At 39.2% G+C, this 20,367-nt stretch overlaps 1 pseudogene across 1 annotated transcript; it reads left to right on the top strand.

The window, feature by feature from the left end:
- The first annotated feature begins 662 nt into the window (after window positions 1-662).
- On the top strand, window positions 663-3,270 carry LOC148790517 (kinetochore protein NDC80 homolog pseudogene; annotated as a pseudogene). The gene is made up of 2 exons (XR_016078850.1): window positions 663-1,891; window positions 2,750-3,270. The product of XR_016078850.1 is annotated as a kinetochore protein NDC80 homolog pseudogene (transcript).
- The last annotated feature ends 17,097 nt before the right edge of the window (window positions 3,271-20,367 follow it).

Here is a 20,367-nt window from a genome sequence, read left to right as displayed (position 1 = left end):
AATAATAAAAGGGTAGACTTATTCATGGGCCAAGCTTTGTCAATCAAACATAATACATTTTGGCCCAAGCCCGAGCCCGAGCCTGACCGGACCATCGGGCCTAGGTCTTGAGCCCGAGCCTGACCCTCATATAAAGCTCGAATAGAAATTTGAAAATAATTTTTTTCTTTTTTTATTCAATAAAAAATGTTTTATTTATATTAAAAACCTTCAAAACTCAAAAATTATAAACATCTCACTATTACTTGAAAAAACAAAGAGAAGAAGAGCAAAGAAAAAATATTGTATATATATTTTTTATTAAATAAAATATATATTTTATTATTTAATATATAGTATCATGTTGGACTCGGCTTTAGGCCGAGCTTTTTCGAGAAAGCCCAAACCCAACTCGAAAAAAAGTCGGGTCCAATGCTTTAGGCCCGAGCTCGAACCCACAGGCCTAAAATTATGGCCAAGCCCGACTTATAACGGGCCAGGCCGAGCCGAGCCGTCAGGAATCTTTGTGCTCAGGGGGTAATTGCTATTAACGCATATTTTGGGGGGAGTATTTTATAATTTACCTAAAAGAGGGGAGTGAAACAAACAGGCGGGAAAGGCTGAAAGAGAGACGAATACGAACAGACAGAAGTCACAGAACCAGAAGCGAGAGACGGAGAGAAATGAGAGGAGGAGACATCGGTGGGCGGAGACGCCCAAAGGACTCTTTGCAAGATCGACTTCTGATCGAATTCCGATCGACACTTTCCATTTAAGCACCATTCGAAACCGAGACTCCGACGCCAGTTTCTGCAGCAGCCGCCCCTCCAAATCTTCCATCGGGATAGGCCGCGCCACCCCCGGCCCCATTACCGATCGCGCCCATCAGGCCTCCGCCATCCGCGTCATCAACGCCTATCTCGCTTTCCACTCCTCCTCCACTGTCCTCAAACCCCCTCTCCCCTATGCCAAAGACATCACTGACACCATTCGCTTTCTCTTCACTCGCCTCGATTGGCCCTATTTCAAACTCGAAGAAGATCTTCCTCTTCTCCTCAAACACCTCAATTGCCCCTTCAAACTCAACAAATCCGCCCTCAAAGCTCCCGGCACTCTTCACTCCTGGCCTTCCCTTCTTACCATCATTCACTGGCTCGTCGAGCTTGCGCTCTACAACGATCACATCGCGTCTTCTTCGACAACGACGACAAATTCACTCTTCGAGATAATAGGGTTCTTACTCACATCGTAAATAGTTACTCGCTCTACATCCGCGGCGACGATGATGGTGTCGAAGCTCTCGATAATGAATTCAATAGGCAAATAGAACAAGAGAGGGATGCCGCGGCTGAGAAAGTTAAGTCGTTGGGGAAAGAAGTGGCTGATCTTGAAGCCCATCTTGAAGCATTGAGGTCGGGGCCGTCCGAGAGGGAGGTGCTCGGAGAGATAAATCTATGCTGGAGAAGGATGTGCAGAAGTTTCACACAATTGTTGAGGAGCTCACTAACGCAATTGTGATGGTGGAGAAGACTTTGAAGGATTAGGAGAAGGAATTGGACGCCAAGCTCCAGGAGAATAAGAGGATTTCTGAGGAGAATGAGGAGACGAAGAAGAGGGTTGATGCGCAGACTGTGAATGCTAGGGATGCGGAGAGCATGAAGAGGAAGCTCTAGGCTGTGGAAAGAGATATTGCGGAGACAGAGCTTGCGAGGAACGATTGGGAGAAGTCCTGGGACCTTGATGCCACTCTAGCACATAAGCTTAAGGAACTTGAGAACCTCTCAATTGAATGCAATCATGCTCTTAGGAGGTGAATTGCTGAGATTTGCTTGATGATTTGCATTTTGAATTGTTTTTGCCAATTCATCTCTAACTAGTGTGCTGGAGCTGCGTCAATTATTTGATTTTGAAGGTAAATAAGTCAGAAACCATTTTAGTTTTAATTTTATAATCGAAACATTTTGGTTTGTGGGTTTCCTGAGTATTATTTGAAATTCCATTCCATTATAGCTTTTAGGGCTGGTTTATTCCTTGTGTAGAAGTTAACATGAATGTTTTTGTTTTCATTTATTTTTGAATTTTCTGCATCAGCATGCATAAAAAAATACACGTTCTTGAACTGTGTTTTTGTTTTGAATATCAAAAACAAGTTGGTTTTATTTCAAAAAAATTTTCATATTTTTAAAATAATCAAAATGATAGTTTTTAAAACAGAAATGGATTTTGTAGTAAAGATATTATATAATTCATTTCTTTTTGAAAGGTAAGGTAAAATTTTTATTCCATAGAGAAAACACAAGGTACAATAGATTCCAGGATACAGAAAGACTAGTCTGAAATCAAAGATAGATATTATATAATTCATGTAACATGATATTAAATAACCAGATGAAAACATAATCTTTAAATCAGAAATTTAACAACATGTTTTGGTTGTGGTTGAGAGTCTTGAGACTTTGGGAACAAATCCCGCCGACACTAGGGTTGGGGGGTTATTGGTAGGCGGTAGGGGGACAGGCTATCCCTGTTATGTAGCCCCATCAAGAAATAAAAAAAGAGCATATTTTGGTTTCAGTTTTGGAAACAAAGAACACATATAACCATGAATCTGTTTTCTGTATTTTTGCCTTTTTCTTGGTTTTGAGAATCAATTTATTTTCAAATCGGATAGTTTTGATTTGTTTTTGAAACTCACAACATGAAAAACAATCCACATTGAAGAACACTTCCTTCATAGCTACAACATTGTTTCCTTTTTGTCATTTTCCAGGCTAAAGATCGGAGGCAATTATCAATATGCGGAATGCCAAAGGATCAACCCCTGTTGAGGTGTTGGGAATTGACTACAAAGGAAGACTAAAACCTGCCCTTAATGAATTTATGGATAACATAAAGAAAAGCTCCAAGGAAAAGTTGGAGGAATTGATTTCTCTTCAACAACAGTCTGTGGAAAATGCTACTAAGATCGAGGGCAAAAGAAATCATCTTTCAGCCCTTCAATCTAGGATTGATGAGGTATGTGATTGGGATTATACAACAGGGCATGGTATTTGTTTGTTGATGTCATGAAAATTTTCCTTTCGTTTTGTTTAATAGATGCTCAAATTTGTTCTGGTTGTATATTTTGGAACCAAAAAAATTGCAGGTAATTACCTTGTACCTTTTGTTAAGGCTGCAATAGTTACATGATCTGTCTGGTTCCAATGATATTGAAGCTTTTCAAGTTCTGTGGCTTGCTTCATTATTCTGGATTGTTGGAACTTTGAAGTTAAAATTTCGTTTGCTGAAGATAGGAAGAACAAAAAGAAATAAGATGTATATCTACTTTAAGTAAAGTTGAAGGAATGACACAATGTCCCATTTTTTGAATTCTAACATTATATACTTGCAAAAAGGGGTCTAAAATGTTGCTTTTGTTGCTATAATATTTGATACAAAAAATGCATTCATCTTGTACATTAGATATTCATTTATGTCAAGTAAGCAAAGAGATAAAAGGGAAATGTTATGTAAATGCATCCTCAAGAGTCCATTGAGTGTTGGATTCTGACGTGTGCTCCACACAAACATCTTTTCTTTTTTTGGAGATTCCATGCAAGACTGGTATACCCCTCGTCTACCTATCTTTATTTATACCTTTCAATAAACCCATTTGCCTTGTATTTTACCATAAAATCCCACTTGTAACCAAAATGGTCCTTGTCCTTAGAAAGTTCAAACAACTCCCACTTCTAATTTTTAGTTAGAGCATTCATATCTTGTTTCATTGCTTCCTTTCACTTGTTTTTAGATCAATAACAAAACTTTCATTAGAAAAAAGGAAATACAAAGGACTAGGGTGGGGTAAACTCTCTTAACTCTCCCCAAGAAATAAATACATAGCTTCCTTTCACTTAGGATGAGATGTAGCTTTTACAACACTTTCAGGAAAGGAGATAAAAGTAGGTGCAAGTGCAATATAAATGAAATAAAAGATTAATTAAAAGGAACTTAGTATGGAGTAGGCAATACTGATATACCTTTATGCAAAGCAATAGGAAGTTAGGAACATCCAAATCACATGGTTGTGTATTGATAAAAAAGGAATATGATGGTTGTCACAGATCAGCAACATGAGACACTTTGACCTTCTTAGGTTCACTTGCAATTCATTGCATGGCATGATTGTAGTAAGAACAAAAATGAGGATGTTGAGAAATATTTTCTGAAATAGGCAAAGGTGATGACCTCTCTTCCCCAATCTTACAAGTCTCCCCCTAAAGACAGAAAAACAAGGAAAATACTAATACAAGTGATAGTCATAGTAACATAGGATTTCCTAGATGTAGGATCAAAACATCTAGACCCTTTCTGAATGGAGGGATATCCAATAAAGCACCATCAATTGCATCAGATAACTAATTATACATGAAAGAATGGAGAAAGCAGAACTATCAGGAAAGAAGTGTTGAAGTATGGATTTTAATTGAGGGATCCTGGATGGCATGCAATTTATCAGGTCAATAGCATTCTAAACAACATTCCAAAAACGAGAAGGAATGTGAGTTTCAACATCACTTCTAGCTACTTCTAGAACCTGGATTTTTTTTTTCCTTTATGCTACTTCATTTTTCTGAGGGTAGGAACATAGATAAATAACTTTTTAGTTCACTGGATATGAAGTTGTTTCTCAAAGGTTTCCTTGGTAGTAAGTTTATTGCTTGGATACTATGGTTGGTTAGTTGGGAGGCTTCACATTGATGATCTAAAGGAAAATGAACTTAAATAAACCAAGAAACACAGACATAAAATATTTGCATGGGGTCTAACTAGACCGGGCTCTGAAATGTAAAACCAATTTATAATTTTTGTTTGTATTGTCAGCTGGTTGCTCTTCTTGGATGTATTTGTCTCTACTGTGTAGTTGTCAAGGCAATGCCTAGGTGACAAGGCACTCATGGAGGGTCGCCTTTCTTAATTGCATACCTATTTTGTGTATACTGCTATGCTATGAATGAAACACTTATATTCTTTATTTTTTGAGATTATAATTATAACATTGACTATTTTTGAACTAAAATATTCATTTTGTGGGTCTATATGCTAGTTGTTTGTAATTATTTTCTTATTGGTTAGGGTTCTATCAACACACATGTTGGTGTATGCTGTCTTGAACCCTCACAGACTTCAAATCCTGAACCAATAAGCAAGGAAGAATGTAAAATTTTGTCAAATCAACACATTCTTTATCTTTATCACTATTTCACTATCATCTTCTTTCCCTGGGACAAAAAGAGGGGCTCAGCCCCTATATTTTCTTTCTTTTCTTTCTTCTTTTTCTTCTCATGAATATTTGAATTTCTATGCTTTAATATGAAGCTATAGGATAATTATTAATGAAAGATGATTGCTGGTTTCTATGGAACCTAGGGAATTACCCTAGGATTCATGAATTTTATTTAAAAAAATTCCATCACTTAGGTGACTAGGCAACAAGGCACCCCCGTCACCTAGCCTTGTCTTGGCGGTTTGAAAACAATGCTCTATTGTTTTTTCCTGGATTGTTTAGGGACATTTTTTTTTTGATTATGAATACATTTTGTAAATTCATCAGCAAATGGGGGAAAAACAAATATGGGTGGTACAGTGGTTAAAATCTTTGGATTTATTCACAGACTTTACTGTGGATGATCTGCTGAGAAAGTGGAAAGAGATTGTTAGCTTTGCCCAGGTCAAAGCGGGTCTAAATTTGTCTTGGATCCCTCCCCCCACTGGTTTTATAAAGCTGAACTTTGATGGCAGTAGTAGAGGGAATTCTGGGCAATCTGGCATTGGGGGAGTGTTCAGGGATGAGAATGGGACTGTCGCAGCCATGTTCTCAGGCCCAATTGGGGTAGGTGACTCACTCAGGGCTGAGATCTTTATGGTCTTGGTAGGTGTTCAAAGGGCAAAGGAAATGAACATTTTTTTTTATTAATAACAATTTCATTAATTTACCAAAAACGTTACATAAGGAAGACAAACACACTTATCTTCTAAAAACAATAAAGGTCCTCGAGAAAAACAAAAGAATAGGAAGATACAATAAAGTTACAACTTAGCCCAAAACATTGAATCCCTTTCTGCCCCTTGTTTAGCTAAACCATCAACTAAAGAATTGGCTGATCTTTTAACCCAACACATCTTAACTTCCATCTCTCGCACCGGCTACTTAAATTTCCTCCTCAGATTGCTGTACTTCCATAGACCATTGTTGTCTACATTCAGCCACCCTATCACCACCTCCGAATCCCCTTCAATTAGGAGTTTTCTGATGTTCATCTCCTTATCTTTCTGGACTCCTTCCATAACTACAAAGATCTCAACTCTAAGGGAGTCACCCACTCCAATTGGGCCTGAGAACATGGCAAAAATGACCCCATTCTCATCCCTAAAGACACCCCCAATCCCTTATTGTCCAGGGTTCCCCTTACTACTCCCATCAAAGTTTAATTTCATGAATCCAGCAGGTGGAGGGGTCCAATACACACTCATTACTAACTTGGTTTGTGTGCATTTTGCTATTTCACACCACTTCCTCAACATGTCATCCATCGTGTAATCTGTGAATAGTTTCAAAGATTTCAGCCACTAAACAACTCTAATATGAATGATAGCCTTTAGTTCTTCCACCCCTCTCTTAGCTTCTAAAAATATCTTGAAATTTCTTTCTTTCCATAATGTCCAACATACTGTAACCCTCAGTCCTCTCCACATAGTCTTTCCCCTTTTCCTACGCCACCTGAAGAAAGAAGGGGAAAAGAGGCCCTGTAGATCTGATGGAGGGTTCCATCTACACCCAAAGAGGGGAAAAGCCCATTCGCAAATTGACCTCGCAAAATGGCAAGACACCAGTAGATGAAAACCAGTCTCCCCATCCGCTTTACATAAAACACACCAATGGGGTGACAAGCAAGTATTGGGTCTCTTCTTTTGGAGTAGATCACTAGTGTTGAATCTTTCCATATAGGCTTCCCAACAAAAACTATCAACCCTAGGAGGGATTGCTCTGCACCAAACCTCATCAACGGGAAAAGAGGGGGTTCCAGGACTGGTGGACTAGCTTAAGACTTTGAAAAATGAAGCACAAGAAAAGAAGCCAGTGGGGGTAAGGGTCCAAATTCTAGAGTCTGCCCTTGTGGGGTCTAAGACAACGTTATCAAGGAGTTCAAGAAGGCTTGAAATATTGTCGAAGTTTGAATCCCTCAAAGCCCTTCTTAGACCCAAATTCCACCCAAGCCCAGAAGTGGAAGATGATGGAGTGATGAAGGATGAAATTGGCTCATTTTTAAGATTAGATAGAGCATACAAAGAAGGAAACTGATCCTTTAAAGGGGCATTCTCCACCCAAGTTTGTTCCCAAAATATTATGGAGTTACCGGAATTCAGATCATACCTGATATTAGGGGAGAAAACTAGAAGCAGATCGTGAATGGCTTTCCAAGGAGAAAAGCTTGTGGTCCTAGTTTTGATTCCAGCATCCCAACCATTGTGCTCCAGCCCATGTATACTTGCCACTATTTTAGCCCATAGATTCTTCTTCTCCAAAAGGAACCTCCACAACCACTTCCCTAGAAGAGCCATATTCCTTCTTCTAATATTCCCAATCCCCAAACCACCACAAGTTTTACTCCTAGACACTACCTCCCAGTTGACTCTATGATCCCTCTTCTCCTCTCCCGTCTTCCACAAGAAATTTCTCATCAACTTCTCCAATTTGTTAGACACCTTCACTGGGATTTTGAACACAGACAGGAAATAGATGGATAAATTAGCAAGTGTGGCCTTAATCAACGTAATTCTTCTACCAAGAGAGAGGTAATTCTTTTTCAAAGAGACCAATCTCTTTTCAAACCTTTCCACCACTGGGTTCCAAAAACTCTCCCTCATAGGGTTATTGCCTAATGGCAACCCTAAATAATTCAATGGCCACCCTGAAACTTCACACCCCAACACTTCTGCACTCTCCCTGATCTCTCCCTCCTCCATATTCACCCCCACTATGCAACTTTTCCCAAAGTTCACCTTCAAGTTTGACATTTGCTCAAACAGTTGTATCACCACCTTCAAGTTCCTGATATAGCTCACATTACCACCTTCACAGAACTCTCTACCCTCTAATGAGTGAGGGGGGTTTCCGCCCTCCCAACTCTCTACCCTCTAATGAGACCTCTCGAGTCTGTTTTGTGAATCAATTTCCCCAGAACTTCCACAATTAGTATGAACAAGAAAGGAGAGAGGGGGCCTCCTTGTCTTATACCCCTACTGTTTGAAAAGAAATCTACCACTATCTGATTCACTAACACTGAATAATGACAATTCTGGACACAACCCATGATCCAATTGCACCATCTAGCCCCAAACCCCAATTTCATCAAGACTTTCCTAAAAAATTCCCAGTCCACCAAGTCATAAGCCTTTTCCAAGTCCAACTTACAGACCACTCCCTTCTTTTTATCCTTCTTAAAGTTCTCCACACTCTCATTAGTAATTAAGATTTGATTAGTGATTTGTCTTCCACTCACAAAAGCTCCCTGATTTTGTGCGATGATGTCCGGAAAAACCTCCTTCAGCCTCAAAGACAACACCTTAGCAATGATCTTATACAGGCTATTCACCAAGCTAATTAGCCTAAAATCCTTCGGGTGCGAAGCATCTTTCTTTTTTGGAATCAAAGCTATAAATGTAGAGTTTACACCTGGATTGATAATTCATCTCTTGAAAAACTCCTCAAACACCAACAAAAGATCATCTTTCAAAATATCCCAACAGTCCATAAAAAACATAGCCTCCTTGATCTCTTCCAAATCAAACTTTCTTTCCAACCTTCTCCTGTTTTCCACCCCTACATCTGGCTAATCCAATCCTTCTACCCATGCCCTTCTACTTACCGGCCTTCTTAGAAGGGATTTAAAGTGCTCCACATACGCCCCTGCTATCTTCTCTTGTTGTGTTAATTCAACTTCACCTACTACCAATTTGGAGATAAAATTCCTCCTCCTTCCATCTGCCAAAGAGTGAAAACACCTAGTGTTTCTATCTCCTTCCTACAACCATTTACACCGAGATTTTTGCCTCTACCTTATTTCCTCCTTATGCAACTAATCCTCTAACTGTCTTCTCAAGCCTCTCCTGAGTTCCTTATCTTCCTCTCCAAACTCTCCCCTTTCTTCTTTAGAGTCAAGGTTTTCATGTTGATCCATCAGAGTCGTCTTTCTTTCTTCTATCCTCCCAAACTCCAAAAGATTCCACTTCTTGATCTTTGCTTTCACAAATTGTAGTTTCTTATGGAATCTCATCCCCTCCCATTCTACCATTGGGTTACAATCATACCACCACTCCCTTACTTTATTGGTAAACCCAGGATGGAGTAACCACATATTTTCAAATCTAAAGGGGGTGGGTCCTCCATTCCTTTTTTCCTCCTTGCAAATTACTATGGGCCAATGATTCGATGTCACCCTTGGGAGAGCTCTAGAAGCCAAATTTCCCCAGTGTTCTTCCCAATCCAAAGAGAACAGGAATCTATCCAACTTAGAGCAAATGAGTCTAGATTGGAGATTTGACCATGTAAATGTTTTGTGGGTTAGAGGAATCTCTTTGAGCTCAAAGGCATCCACAAACCTATTAAACTTCCTCATGCTTTTTGTCACCCTCTGATTAATCTTATTGGTTTCCTCCGAGTATCTAATCACATTGAAGTCCCCACCCCCACACCATGGCCCATCCCACAACCCTCTAACATCTGCCAATTCCTCCCACAACTCCTTTCTCTCTCTGTAGTCATTTGGTCCGTATACATTTGTAAGGTCCCATACATAACCACCCTCTTACTGCTTAAACTTCATGGAAACCGAATACTTTCCAATCAGCTCTTCCAGGTCTTCAACCACATTCCTCTTCCACATTGTTACAACCCCCCCAAAGCACCCCACGAAGGAGCAGCCACCCAGCTAATCCCCCTGGCTTTCCATACACTCCTTGCCTATCTGTTATTAAACTCCATTTTCTTGGACTCCTATAACAGAATATTATCTGGGTTATACCTCCTTATCACCTCTTTTATTGTCGTTCTTTTCCTTGCACTCCCTATTCCCCTCATGTTCCAACTAATTATCTTCATTTCCACTTCTTTCTTAACTCCCTCTCCGCCTACCCACTACTTTCCCCCTTTTCTTCTATCTCCCGTTACCCCAAACTTCTTGTCCCCTTCTACATCTCTTTTTAGCCTCTTTACTTCACTCAATTTCCTCTTCTGTAAACCTTCTTTCAGCACATTCAGGTCTTCCAACCTACATCCTAACTTCCCCACAAATTCTGCTATCGTGTCCTTATTCACCGACTCCTCCACCCCTATCCTTCCTGCATTTTCCCCTCCATCTCTGCCCCCCTGCCCTTCCCTCCTCTCCTCTGGTCCCACCCCTCTTCTCACCTCTCCCTCCCTTCATCATCTCCTGTTACCTCCCTCCTGCCATGTTCTTTCCTCATATTCCTCTCCCACTCTACCCTCCTTCCTTTCCTTCCTCTCCGCTGACCCCTCCCCTCTTCTTTCCTCCCCATCCCTCCTCCAAGTCAAAATTCCTTCCACTTCATTAAACACTCTTTCAATGATTTCCCACACTTTTTCATTCCTATACCTCCCCTCTCGCATCTCCCTACAGTCCTTCATTCCTCTCTCCACTACCTCAAATAACCCACCATCTAGCTTGGTTGCATATTCATGGGTTACAGGACAAGGATCTGGAACCAAAGACATAGGAAACACATTAGTATCACAAATCGAATTCACTTGGTTACTTGGGATTGATGGAAAGGTTGGAAAAAGGCTGTTCTCGGCCTTCCCCTCTTGTTCCAGAGGTTGGTAAACGTCTATCTCCCTAAGTTGGTTGGAAAGTGCTTCTGTCCTTTAGTCACCCTGGTGATCTTTCCACTCTACCCCTGATTCACCCCTAGAAGGTGTGTTCCTGCTTTGCTTCAGGTTCACCCGATTTGCCCCTTTTGTTGTACCTTGCACACTCTGGAGTCTTGGAGATGAGTTACAACCTTCACCCTGAAATAAGCTTGTAATATTCCACCCATCCATGTCACCTCCAGCATAGTCACCTTTGTTGTTTACACTGCCCACGCTGGTACTATCATCTGCGCTATCGTCTGAATCTTCATCCTCCTCACTGCATTGCACTTTTGCACCCAGCCTTCATCCGCCTCTTCCCTCTCTTTTGCTCTTTCCCTTGCGTATCTTGGATTCGACTTGTCTGAGGATCGTCCCAGGGAGCTATACTCCTCAAAGTTTCGGCATGGGATCCACTGAAAGTTCCCCTTCTCCAACTTCTGCTGCTGCGAACAACACCCATCCACTCTCGCCAATTGGGACGATGATAGACCAATTACACTGTTTAGTAATGGTCTTTGGTGTGTCCCCTTATCCCCGACCCACGTGACAACTTAAGTTATCACGTGGGTCATTCGAAAAACAACTCTGTTCGGTATTAGGCCCGCCCGACCCACCCGCGTGACCAATTAAGTTGTCATGTGGGCCCTTAAATGAATGGCCCAGTTCACTCTCCAAACCTCCCGACCCACCCACGTGACATTTTAAGTTGTCACGTGGTTCCTTCCAAGACTGTACTGGTTTAGACTTGAGCCCGCCCGACCGCCCACCACCTTCTCCGGCTCGGACCAAGCCATTCTGCTCCCAAAAGCCATCTGCTTCTTTGCCACATCAGCATAAGATGAAAAGCCCACCCTAATTTTGTTTAATTCAAATCCATTTGAATTGATTTCCATAAATAGGTTGTATGTCGTTTGGTTTTCCCCAGCCGACACATTAACCCCAGATTTAACCTTCATCTGCTCCACCTTTTCATTGCCCACCCTCTTCCCTCCACGTGTCCACCACCCTGCCATCTCATCATCTTCAACCTTAGAAACTCCTTCCCACCACGACCGTTCGACTTCTGAAGCCACCCACACCTTGTACCAGGCTTCATCTGAACAAATTTCAAAGAACCTCGGCAAGTTCTTGTGTCTAACACCAGCAACCTGTAACTCCACTGCACTCAGGTTTCGTTTATCAGCCTTCACCAAAATACCTCCCAGGCTCTGCACTATGTGCTCAAGAACAGGGTCTCGCCAGAAGTGAAATGAAAGGCCTATTAGCTTCAGTCAAACACACCCGTCTTGAACTTCGACTTCATTGCAGATTGGGCTCTAGTTCTGAACCTGTATCAGACCTCCATCCACCACAACTACTTTAAAGCTTAGTTCCTAGTTGCCCACATCAAGCACGGCTTTTGTCTCCGCAAAAGGGAACAGCATTGCTTCATTCCCAGTACCTAACTCTCCTGCAACTGTACTCGGAACCTTCTTCCAGTCTGTCACCCCTTTATTAGCCACTAACACCATTCTTTTCTTCCAATCATCCTTCCCTGCTCCTACCAGTATTCTTCGATGAATAGAAGAGCAAGCAACCACCATTTCAGGACTCAGATGGCCTTGCACTTCTACATTCCCAGAGGTACCAATCGATGCTGCCTCCTCCTGAGTTTTTTGACCCTGGTCTTCGAACTTTTGATCAGTTGCCTTCCCTCCATCCACTCCCTTATCTTCCGAAGCTACAAGGTAAGACTGCAGCACCTTCACAATAGCCATCCACCCTTTCTGCAATCCCCCTTCTAGCACATAGATCATTTGTTTTCCATTTGTTCCAAAAAACTCCACCACTGTGGCGAACCACCCTTTCTTGTTTCTTTTCAATTCTGTTACATATTTCTTGCCTGGAACTGACATGGAGTTTTTCCAGCCATTCACCTTACTAGAGTTGATAGCCCCATCCACGAAGCCTTTTATCCATGCTATAATCTCCTTTGAGACCAACATTGTCGCCCTATTATTCTCTCTGATTTTCAATGCATCCTTGCTTTTGGTCCTTTCCTCTTCGAACTTGAATGTCTTGGCTTCGATCGACACCTCATACCTCCATCTTCCTACTACTCTGAATCCTCTCTCGCCCTCCATCAGAAAATTAATGCCAAAGTTACATGAATGTTTCACAATTAATGCAAAGGAAATGAAAATTAGGAGGCTTGTAATTGAAGGAGATTCGGAGGTGGTAGTAGGGTGGCTGAAAGAAGACCAGGCTGGGTTATGGAGCTACAACAATGAAAAGAAAAAATTCAAGTGGCTGGCTAAGGACATAGAAATAAAGTACAGTTGGGTGAAGAGGTTTGCTAACTCGTTTGTTGATAGATTAGCCAAGCAAGGGGTGATTAGGGAATCTATATTTTGGGCGCAGTTGTAATTCTGGGTCTTTTCTTTTTGAGGACTCTAGCTTTTGTTGGGGGAGTTAAGATAGTTTATCTACCCTTCATTGTAATTAATTATTCTATTTGATTAATGAAAGTTTTGTTATTGATCGGGGGGGGGGGGGGGGGGAGACAAAGACTTAAAAGAACTAACAAAAAAAAAAAGAATAAGTCTTGCATCCTAGGGAATTACCCTAGGATTCATGGCTTTTATTTAAAAAATTTTAATCACCCAAGTGACTAGGTAATAAGGCACCCCTTGTCACCTAGCCTTGTCTTAGTGGCTTGAAAACAATGCTCTATTGTTTTTCCTGGACTGTTTGGGGACAACTTTTTTTTAATTAAAAATACATTTTGTTAATTAATCACAAAAGGGAAGAAACAAAGACTTCAAAGAACTAACCAAAAAATGCATTAAGTCTTGCATCCAAAGCCTCAACTCATTATTTGAAAGAAAAAAAAGGAACTGGGGTTACTAGATTGATATGCCAAAATTTGCTGAGGTGGAGCATCCAATAATTAGACCCTGCTAGCTTCAGGATCAATGCCAATTGTCTTCCTCATAATTAGGTCCTGTTAAACACTATGACTAGGAAACAAAGTTACACAACAATTAGATCATTCTGTAAGACCACAGAAGAACAAAAGATTAGTAGTCAATTGAGGAACATGAAGACCAAGAGATAAAGATGGATAATTACCAAATTTGATGTCCCTTGGCCAAGATAGGGGCAAGAGATCCATTTGCTATGGTAACCTTGTCCCTGCCAAGGCACAATTGATAAGAATTGAAAAGGGAGGACTCACCACTTAATGGTTGGAAGCACTGGAATTGATTATCTAGGTGGATGAGAATGAGGAGAAAATGCTATATTAGCAGTGGCAATGATATTTGAATGAGCAAAGGTAGTAGAGGGATTGGAACAGTGTTTTAAAAGCGTAAGGCTCAAAAAAGGTGCAGGGGTCAATTTGTGCTTAAGGCACAAGGCGAGGCACGTACCTTTTTAAGCAAGTCGCAAAAAATAAAAAAAAAGCCCAAAAATTCAAAAAAATGCATAAATAAAAATATTAAACATAGTATTAAAAAATATAAACTTTAATTTCAAAATAAATGTTTTAAAAAAACTATTATCTAATATTAAAATACATAAATATAACATGTAAAGCATATTCAAATGAAAATTTAAAAATAAAATCAAATATATAAAACATTTTCAAGCATATAAAATCCCCAATCTCTTTTTTTCTCAATTGCATTACTTCAAGTAGCTAATGTGATGTAAAACATATTACATTCCTGATTGTACGAGTCGCCTTTGTGCCACGCCCCTCGAGGCAATCCCAAACAAGTCCACGTTAGGTCTTAAATTCTTAGTCCTCACACAAAAAATAATGATTTTATAGTTTTTATTGCTTTTTAAGAAGATATTTTATTATGATGAATGAATGAACAACATTACCAAATAGGGGGTTCTTGAAATGCGCCTCGCCTGCCAAAGTTATTGCAGCTGGAATGGAATTATGTAGAATCAACCATTTACAACTTGGCAATACTTTCACTTCAACCTTGGTTATCATCAGTTATTGCAGCTGGTTATAACAAATGGATGGGGGAAACTGTGACATTTTTTCTTTGGTGCCTTTGACCATAATCTGGGCCTAGTAAGCAATGGTGATTCTACCGAAATCTGACCATCTAATCACTGCTGATGCTGAGGAAATGTTTAGCATCTCTATGTTCTTCCCTTTTTAGTCCAATTAGAAGGCTTCTCTAAGTGGTATGATTTCTCTTGAGTCTTGTGTTTATCTCCTTGTAAGAGTTTTTTTTTTGAATTAAACTTAGCAGTCATATTGACAGAATAAATCTGCATGTACGCTAGCCGCCAAGCCAGTGTGGCAGATGTTTTAGTTTGAGGCCTTGAGGGTTGACTATACTGAGAAACATAGCTCCATGTAATTGACTTCAATATGTATTTTCTTAGTAGTCTAATTTGACCAGTGAAGATAAACTTTCATGCTTAATTAGAGCCAGTAGACATGCTATAGTCTCAAGTGCAAAATGCTAATTGGATATCAGTTTATTGGAATTTGGCATGGTTGGTTGATCGATATTTGAACTTTTTTGAATGCCACTTGAGTCCTTTCATTATTGTTTTCTAGTTAACAAAGAAACAAAAACAGCTTAAGCATCCTGACTAACAAGATGAAGCCTAAGGTGCTCACTGACTCACCCAAAATTAGAGTCCTTTTATGCTTTCTAGGATTCTGACACAAGCCTATCTGATCCATGGGGGGATTGGAGGATTGTTGATCTCTTCTAACACTACTCTTATGGAATTGATGCCCATAGGTGGGAGTGAGACATGGCACTTCCCACTTCACCAATTAGCTTCATTTTTATTAATACCAACCTGGCAATTGACAATTGTAAGCTTAGTGCCTGGCCATATAAACACATCAGATTATCAGTATGTTTCGTTTGGAAAGCTAGAAATCAATTTGCCTTCAAGCAGCAGAAGTCAAGTTCTCTGAGGCTTGCGCACTTAACTAAGGTGTTTCATGGCATAAATTACAACTCCGATCAATATATATATATATTGTCTAGAATCTTAGTTTTTCTCCAGGATAAACACCATTGAGCCAAGCCCTCCTTTGTTGCTTTTGTTCTGTTACCTGTCCACAATGTGTCTTCCCCTATTCAGGCAGAAAGTACAGTTGTTTCATCAATGTCCCCATTGAAACTTTTCCTCCTGTAACATGGAAAATAGGAAAAGTAAAATGTAAGAGAGATGCTATTTCAAATGAACATAGTGTGGAATAAGAATAATGATGGTATATACCTGATGTGAATTAGGAGGAACAGTGCACCAAAGAGTGTAACCCCACCAGAGAGAGAGAGAGAGAGAGAATTTTTATTTAAAATGTTGACTAATAAGGGGCTTCTATGGCAATGCTTTGAATGGCTAATTGGTCTCCCATCTGAATTAAAAATATATTGCATGTTGGTCACTCCATCTGTTATCCTTGATGTATTTACTTGGGGCTGTGGGATGATTTTAAACTCAAAGACCTAATAGAACCCTTGTCAAGGCGATCCCTAGGCAGGCAACAAGGCGCCCTTTGAGGCTCGCCTCACCTAATCGCCAAACAGTTTTGTACTATGTATTATAAAGTACTTTTTTATTCTTTATTTTTTGACATTATAATTATAAAATAGGCACTATTAAACTAAAATATTCATTTTGTGTGTTTATATACTAATTTCTTTTTATTATTTTCTTATTTGTTAGGGTTTAATCAATATAAACATTGCTAAATGCTGTATTGAACCCCCAAAGACTTTAAAACCTGAACCAATAAGTAAGGAAGAACTTAAAATTTTGTCTAATAAGCATAGGACTCAACCTTGTTGCAGAAGGAAATATTAACATCATTATGCCATTATAAGCCACCTCCAGAACCAACATTACCAAGGGGCATAAGGTTACAACTTTTTTCACTCCCTGTGCTGTTTCTGTTAGTTCTGCATTCAATGTCTCATGAAAGCAAGATGTTGACAGAAAATTGCTTGAGTGCATTCTTGTATCCACATTGTTCTTTATGGTGGAACTAGATACCTTATTTATAGCATCAGCATGTTTGAAGATTGCATCATCAAGACAAAGAGCATCTATTGAAACATGCACTGTTAAGATAAATAGCATGTGGTGGCATTGGCATAGGTTCCAAAGGAGTAATAACTGTTCTCCAATTTGATATAGTAGCTATTCCATACCTGCTTTAAGCATCCCATATGGTCTGACTACCATTGGTAGGATCAGATTGGCTTGATAAGATATTTTTTTATTGGAAACAATTACTTTCAGTCAATGTTTAATAAGATAATTACAAGACAAGCACCCCATTTAAGGAGTGTTAACCCCACATAGGGAATCCACTATTACAATGCAGCTCAAACAAAAAAAAGGTTCTCCCCTCATTGATCATTGTTTCACTAAGCTATCAGTCAAACCATTGGCTTACCTTCTAACTCATCTAAACCTTACACCAATTTCCCTTGTTAGACTCCATATTTGATATTTCTCTCACAACTTGTGCACGAGTCTAGATTCCCAGATTTCCCACCTGCACCCATCCTATTACCATCCTTGAGTTGCCCTCCACAGCAATCTGTTGGAGGCCCAACTGTTTAGCCAATCTCACGCCTTGAAGGAAGGCCAATATCTCATCTCCTACTGAGTCTCCCACGCCTATAGGCCCCGTGTATAGATTCAAAATTCTTCATTCTCCATCTCTTAAAGCTCCCCCCCACCCCCGATGGCCCTGGATTATTGATGAAGCCCAAGATGATATGCAGGCCCAAGTGGTGGCCCAAGATCAGACCCAGACACGTAGACTCGATGCCCCTATCCTCCGATCAAGTTTGTCTATTATAGAAGGCCATGCCATCAGAAATAACTTTCATCTTCTCTTTCTCTCTCATATTGTATAAATAGGAGGAATTTCAAATGAAAAAGGCATGTGACTTACCATTTGATCACTCTCTTCTTTTCTCTGTCTCTCTCTCTTTTAAATTACCCCTGCGGTAGGTAGCTCCTATCAAATTGGTATTAGAGCCTTCACTAGCAATATCTAATTTGAAGTTGAGATTCAACATAATCTAATCAAATTTGGATAATTCAAATATCATAATTGGTTGAATTTGGATATCCTATTCATATCGTTTATGTAATCAAATCAAATTCGGATATGATCTGATTCAATTCAATAAATATCCAAATTTGGTTGATTATTTAATTCTTATTATATAATATATAAACTATTTAAATTATATAAATAATTTATATATATTTATATATTTTATATAAATAAAATATTTATTAATTACCTAAAATAATTAATTGGTCAAATTCGAATCTTATCAAATATTCTAATATATAATCGAATTTGAATTTGAACATTGATTTTCAATATCTATCGGATACTGAATTTTCTAATCGAATTCGAATTTGAATATTGTTTAATTTGATTTCCATTTACACCCCTAGGAAGATCATATTGACAAGTTAGAGGTGGAATTTCACAAGGTGCCAGGATACCTTTGGGAGATCAATGAGGTTCTTCCCACCATTATGACAACTCAATATAAGAAGATTTCTTCCTCTTCCATTTGTGACAACATAAAGGAAAGCTCGAGCTAGGGAAGTGGAAAGCAAATCACGAACAACTTCAATTAAATAGTTAAATTAGACTTTCTAGTAATTACCAACAATTGCCAAATTTCCTAGAGGGTTTTTTGCATAAAAATTAACAAAATTTGTTGTATTGGAAAAATCAGATACGTTTCAAAATAAGTTGCAAAAGTCGATAGTAGGAAGAAAAAAGTTTTTAGTTGGACCAAATTGCCCTTGGTTTAAAAGTTCACCACTCTCTCTCTCTCTCTTTCTCTCTCTAGGGGATTCTTCTTGCTTTTCCTTATCCTTTTCTTCTCATTATTTCCTATACCTCTCTCCCCCAATCTCCAATTTATCTCTCCCATAAGCAAACCTACTTCATGCCTCTTCGTGCCATTTTTCCATGCCTCTGTTGGTTATTAATTCGCCTCTTTATGCTCAAAGGATCGATTTCTTTGAAATAACATGTTATGCTGTTGAGGGCGTTCTATCTTTCTATCTGTGTGCTCATTGTTTCTAACTTCTTAATGGAATATAAATCCCACACCACCTTGTATTGGCAGAGGTCCCATCTGACGTGAATTCATTGGTAAAAACCACCCTTATTGGATTCTACCTTTAGCATAAATTTTTGTAGAAATCTTAAAAATGATGTCAATACAGGTCAAACAAGTTGTTAAAACTTTGGTACAAGAAATCACTTCACTTGTGCATTATTGCGTGGAAAAGTTTAGGCATTCGGTTAACAACTTGACAACAAGCAGTGCTTCAAAGGGAAAAAAATTTAGGCATCATCCAGCAATAAACAGATCGAATGGTGTTTTACAAGCTTGGCAATAATCTAGTATTATAAAGACTGGATGGTTGCCTGTAGTTTTGAATCATCAATTGCGATTGCAAATATCTATCACTTAGGTGACAATATAGTATTTACACTCGCAAATTCATCTAAAATTCAACAGACCACAAGGTTTTATATAATTCTCACAACTGTACAGACCATTTGGTATAGTGGAGACTAGATGGTGTTTTACAAACTTAGAAACCATTCGTCATTACACATGCTAGATGATTGCTTACAATTTTGAGTCATTAATTATAGTTATAATCATCAATTACACAGGTGATTTAACACATTTAAAACCAATTAAATCACATGGTTATATATGATTCCCATAGACGCATAGACCATCCGGTATGGGGAAGACCGGATAGTGTACTATAAACTTAAAAACCATTCGAGATTGAAAAGACTGGTAATTTTGGAACAACATTTATAGTTGCATACATCTATCTCTCGGATGGTTTAGTTATACTTACACCATCAAATGCACCTAGAACCCAATAAACCACAAAGTTTTGTATGGTTTTCACAGGTATATAGATCATCTGGTATAGTGGAGATTGAATGGTGTTTTATATATCTAGAAACCATCTGGCATTACACAAGTTGGATGGTGTTTCACAATACTAGTCTAGTGAATGAGGAAGCTTCATCTTCCTTGATCATTTGAGATGAGCAGCATGTGCCTTTCACGAATTAATGAGGCAAAACATCCTTTACCGTTCTAGTAGTCTCCCTGGCTACAACAACATGCAAAGTTGTGAGACAACGATGAACTTCTAGGCTTTTTACTCTCTAGTAAGTGTAGAGGGTATTCTTGTGGGAGATATTTGTGGTTGACTACACGAATCCTATCTCCCCATTGTAAAGGGCTCAAGCTATGCTTTTTGCAAATATAGAAGCCTCCAACTTCATTTCAACATACAAGAAAAATACAAATAAATGATAGAGAAATAAACATATGCTCTATCAAAGTAAGAAAAAGGAGATACAAAGAAAGATCTAAGCTAATGGGTGGGATTTTAATAAGGGGCAATTTGGTAAAAAA

This window comes from Nelumbo nucifera, chromosome 7 (genome assembly GCF_055504915.1).
Source record: "Nelumbo nucifera cultivar China Antique chromosome 7, China Antique-T2T, whole genome shotgun sequence".
Lineage (NCBI taxonomy): Eukaryota > Viridiplantae > Streptophyta > Magnoliopsida > Proteales > Nelumbonaceae > Nelumbo > Nelumbo nucifera.
This window is presented reverse-complemented; position numbering and strand designations above follow the sequence as displayed.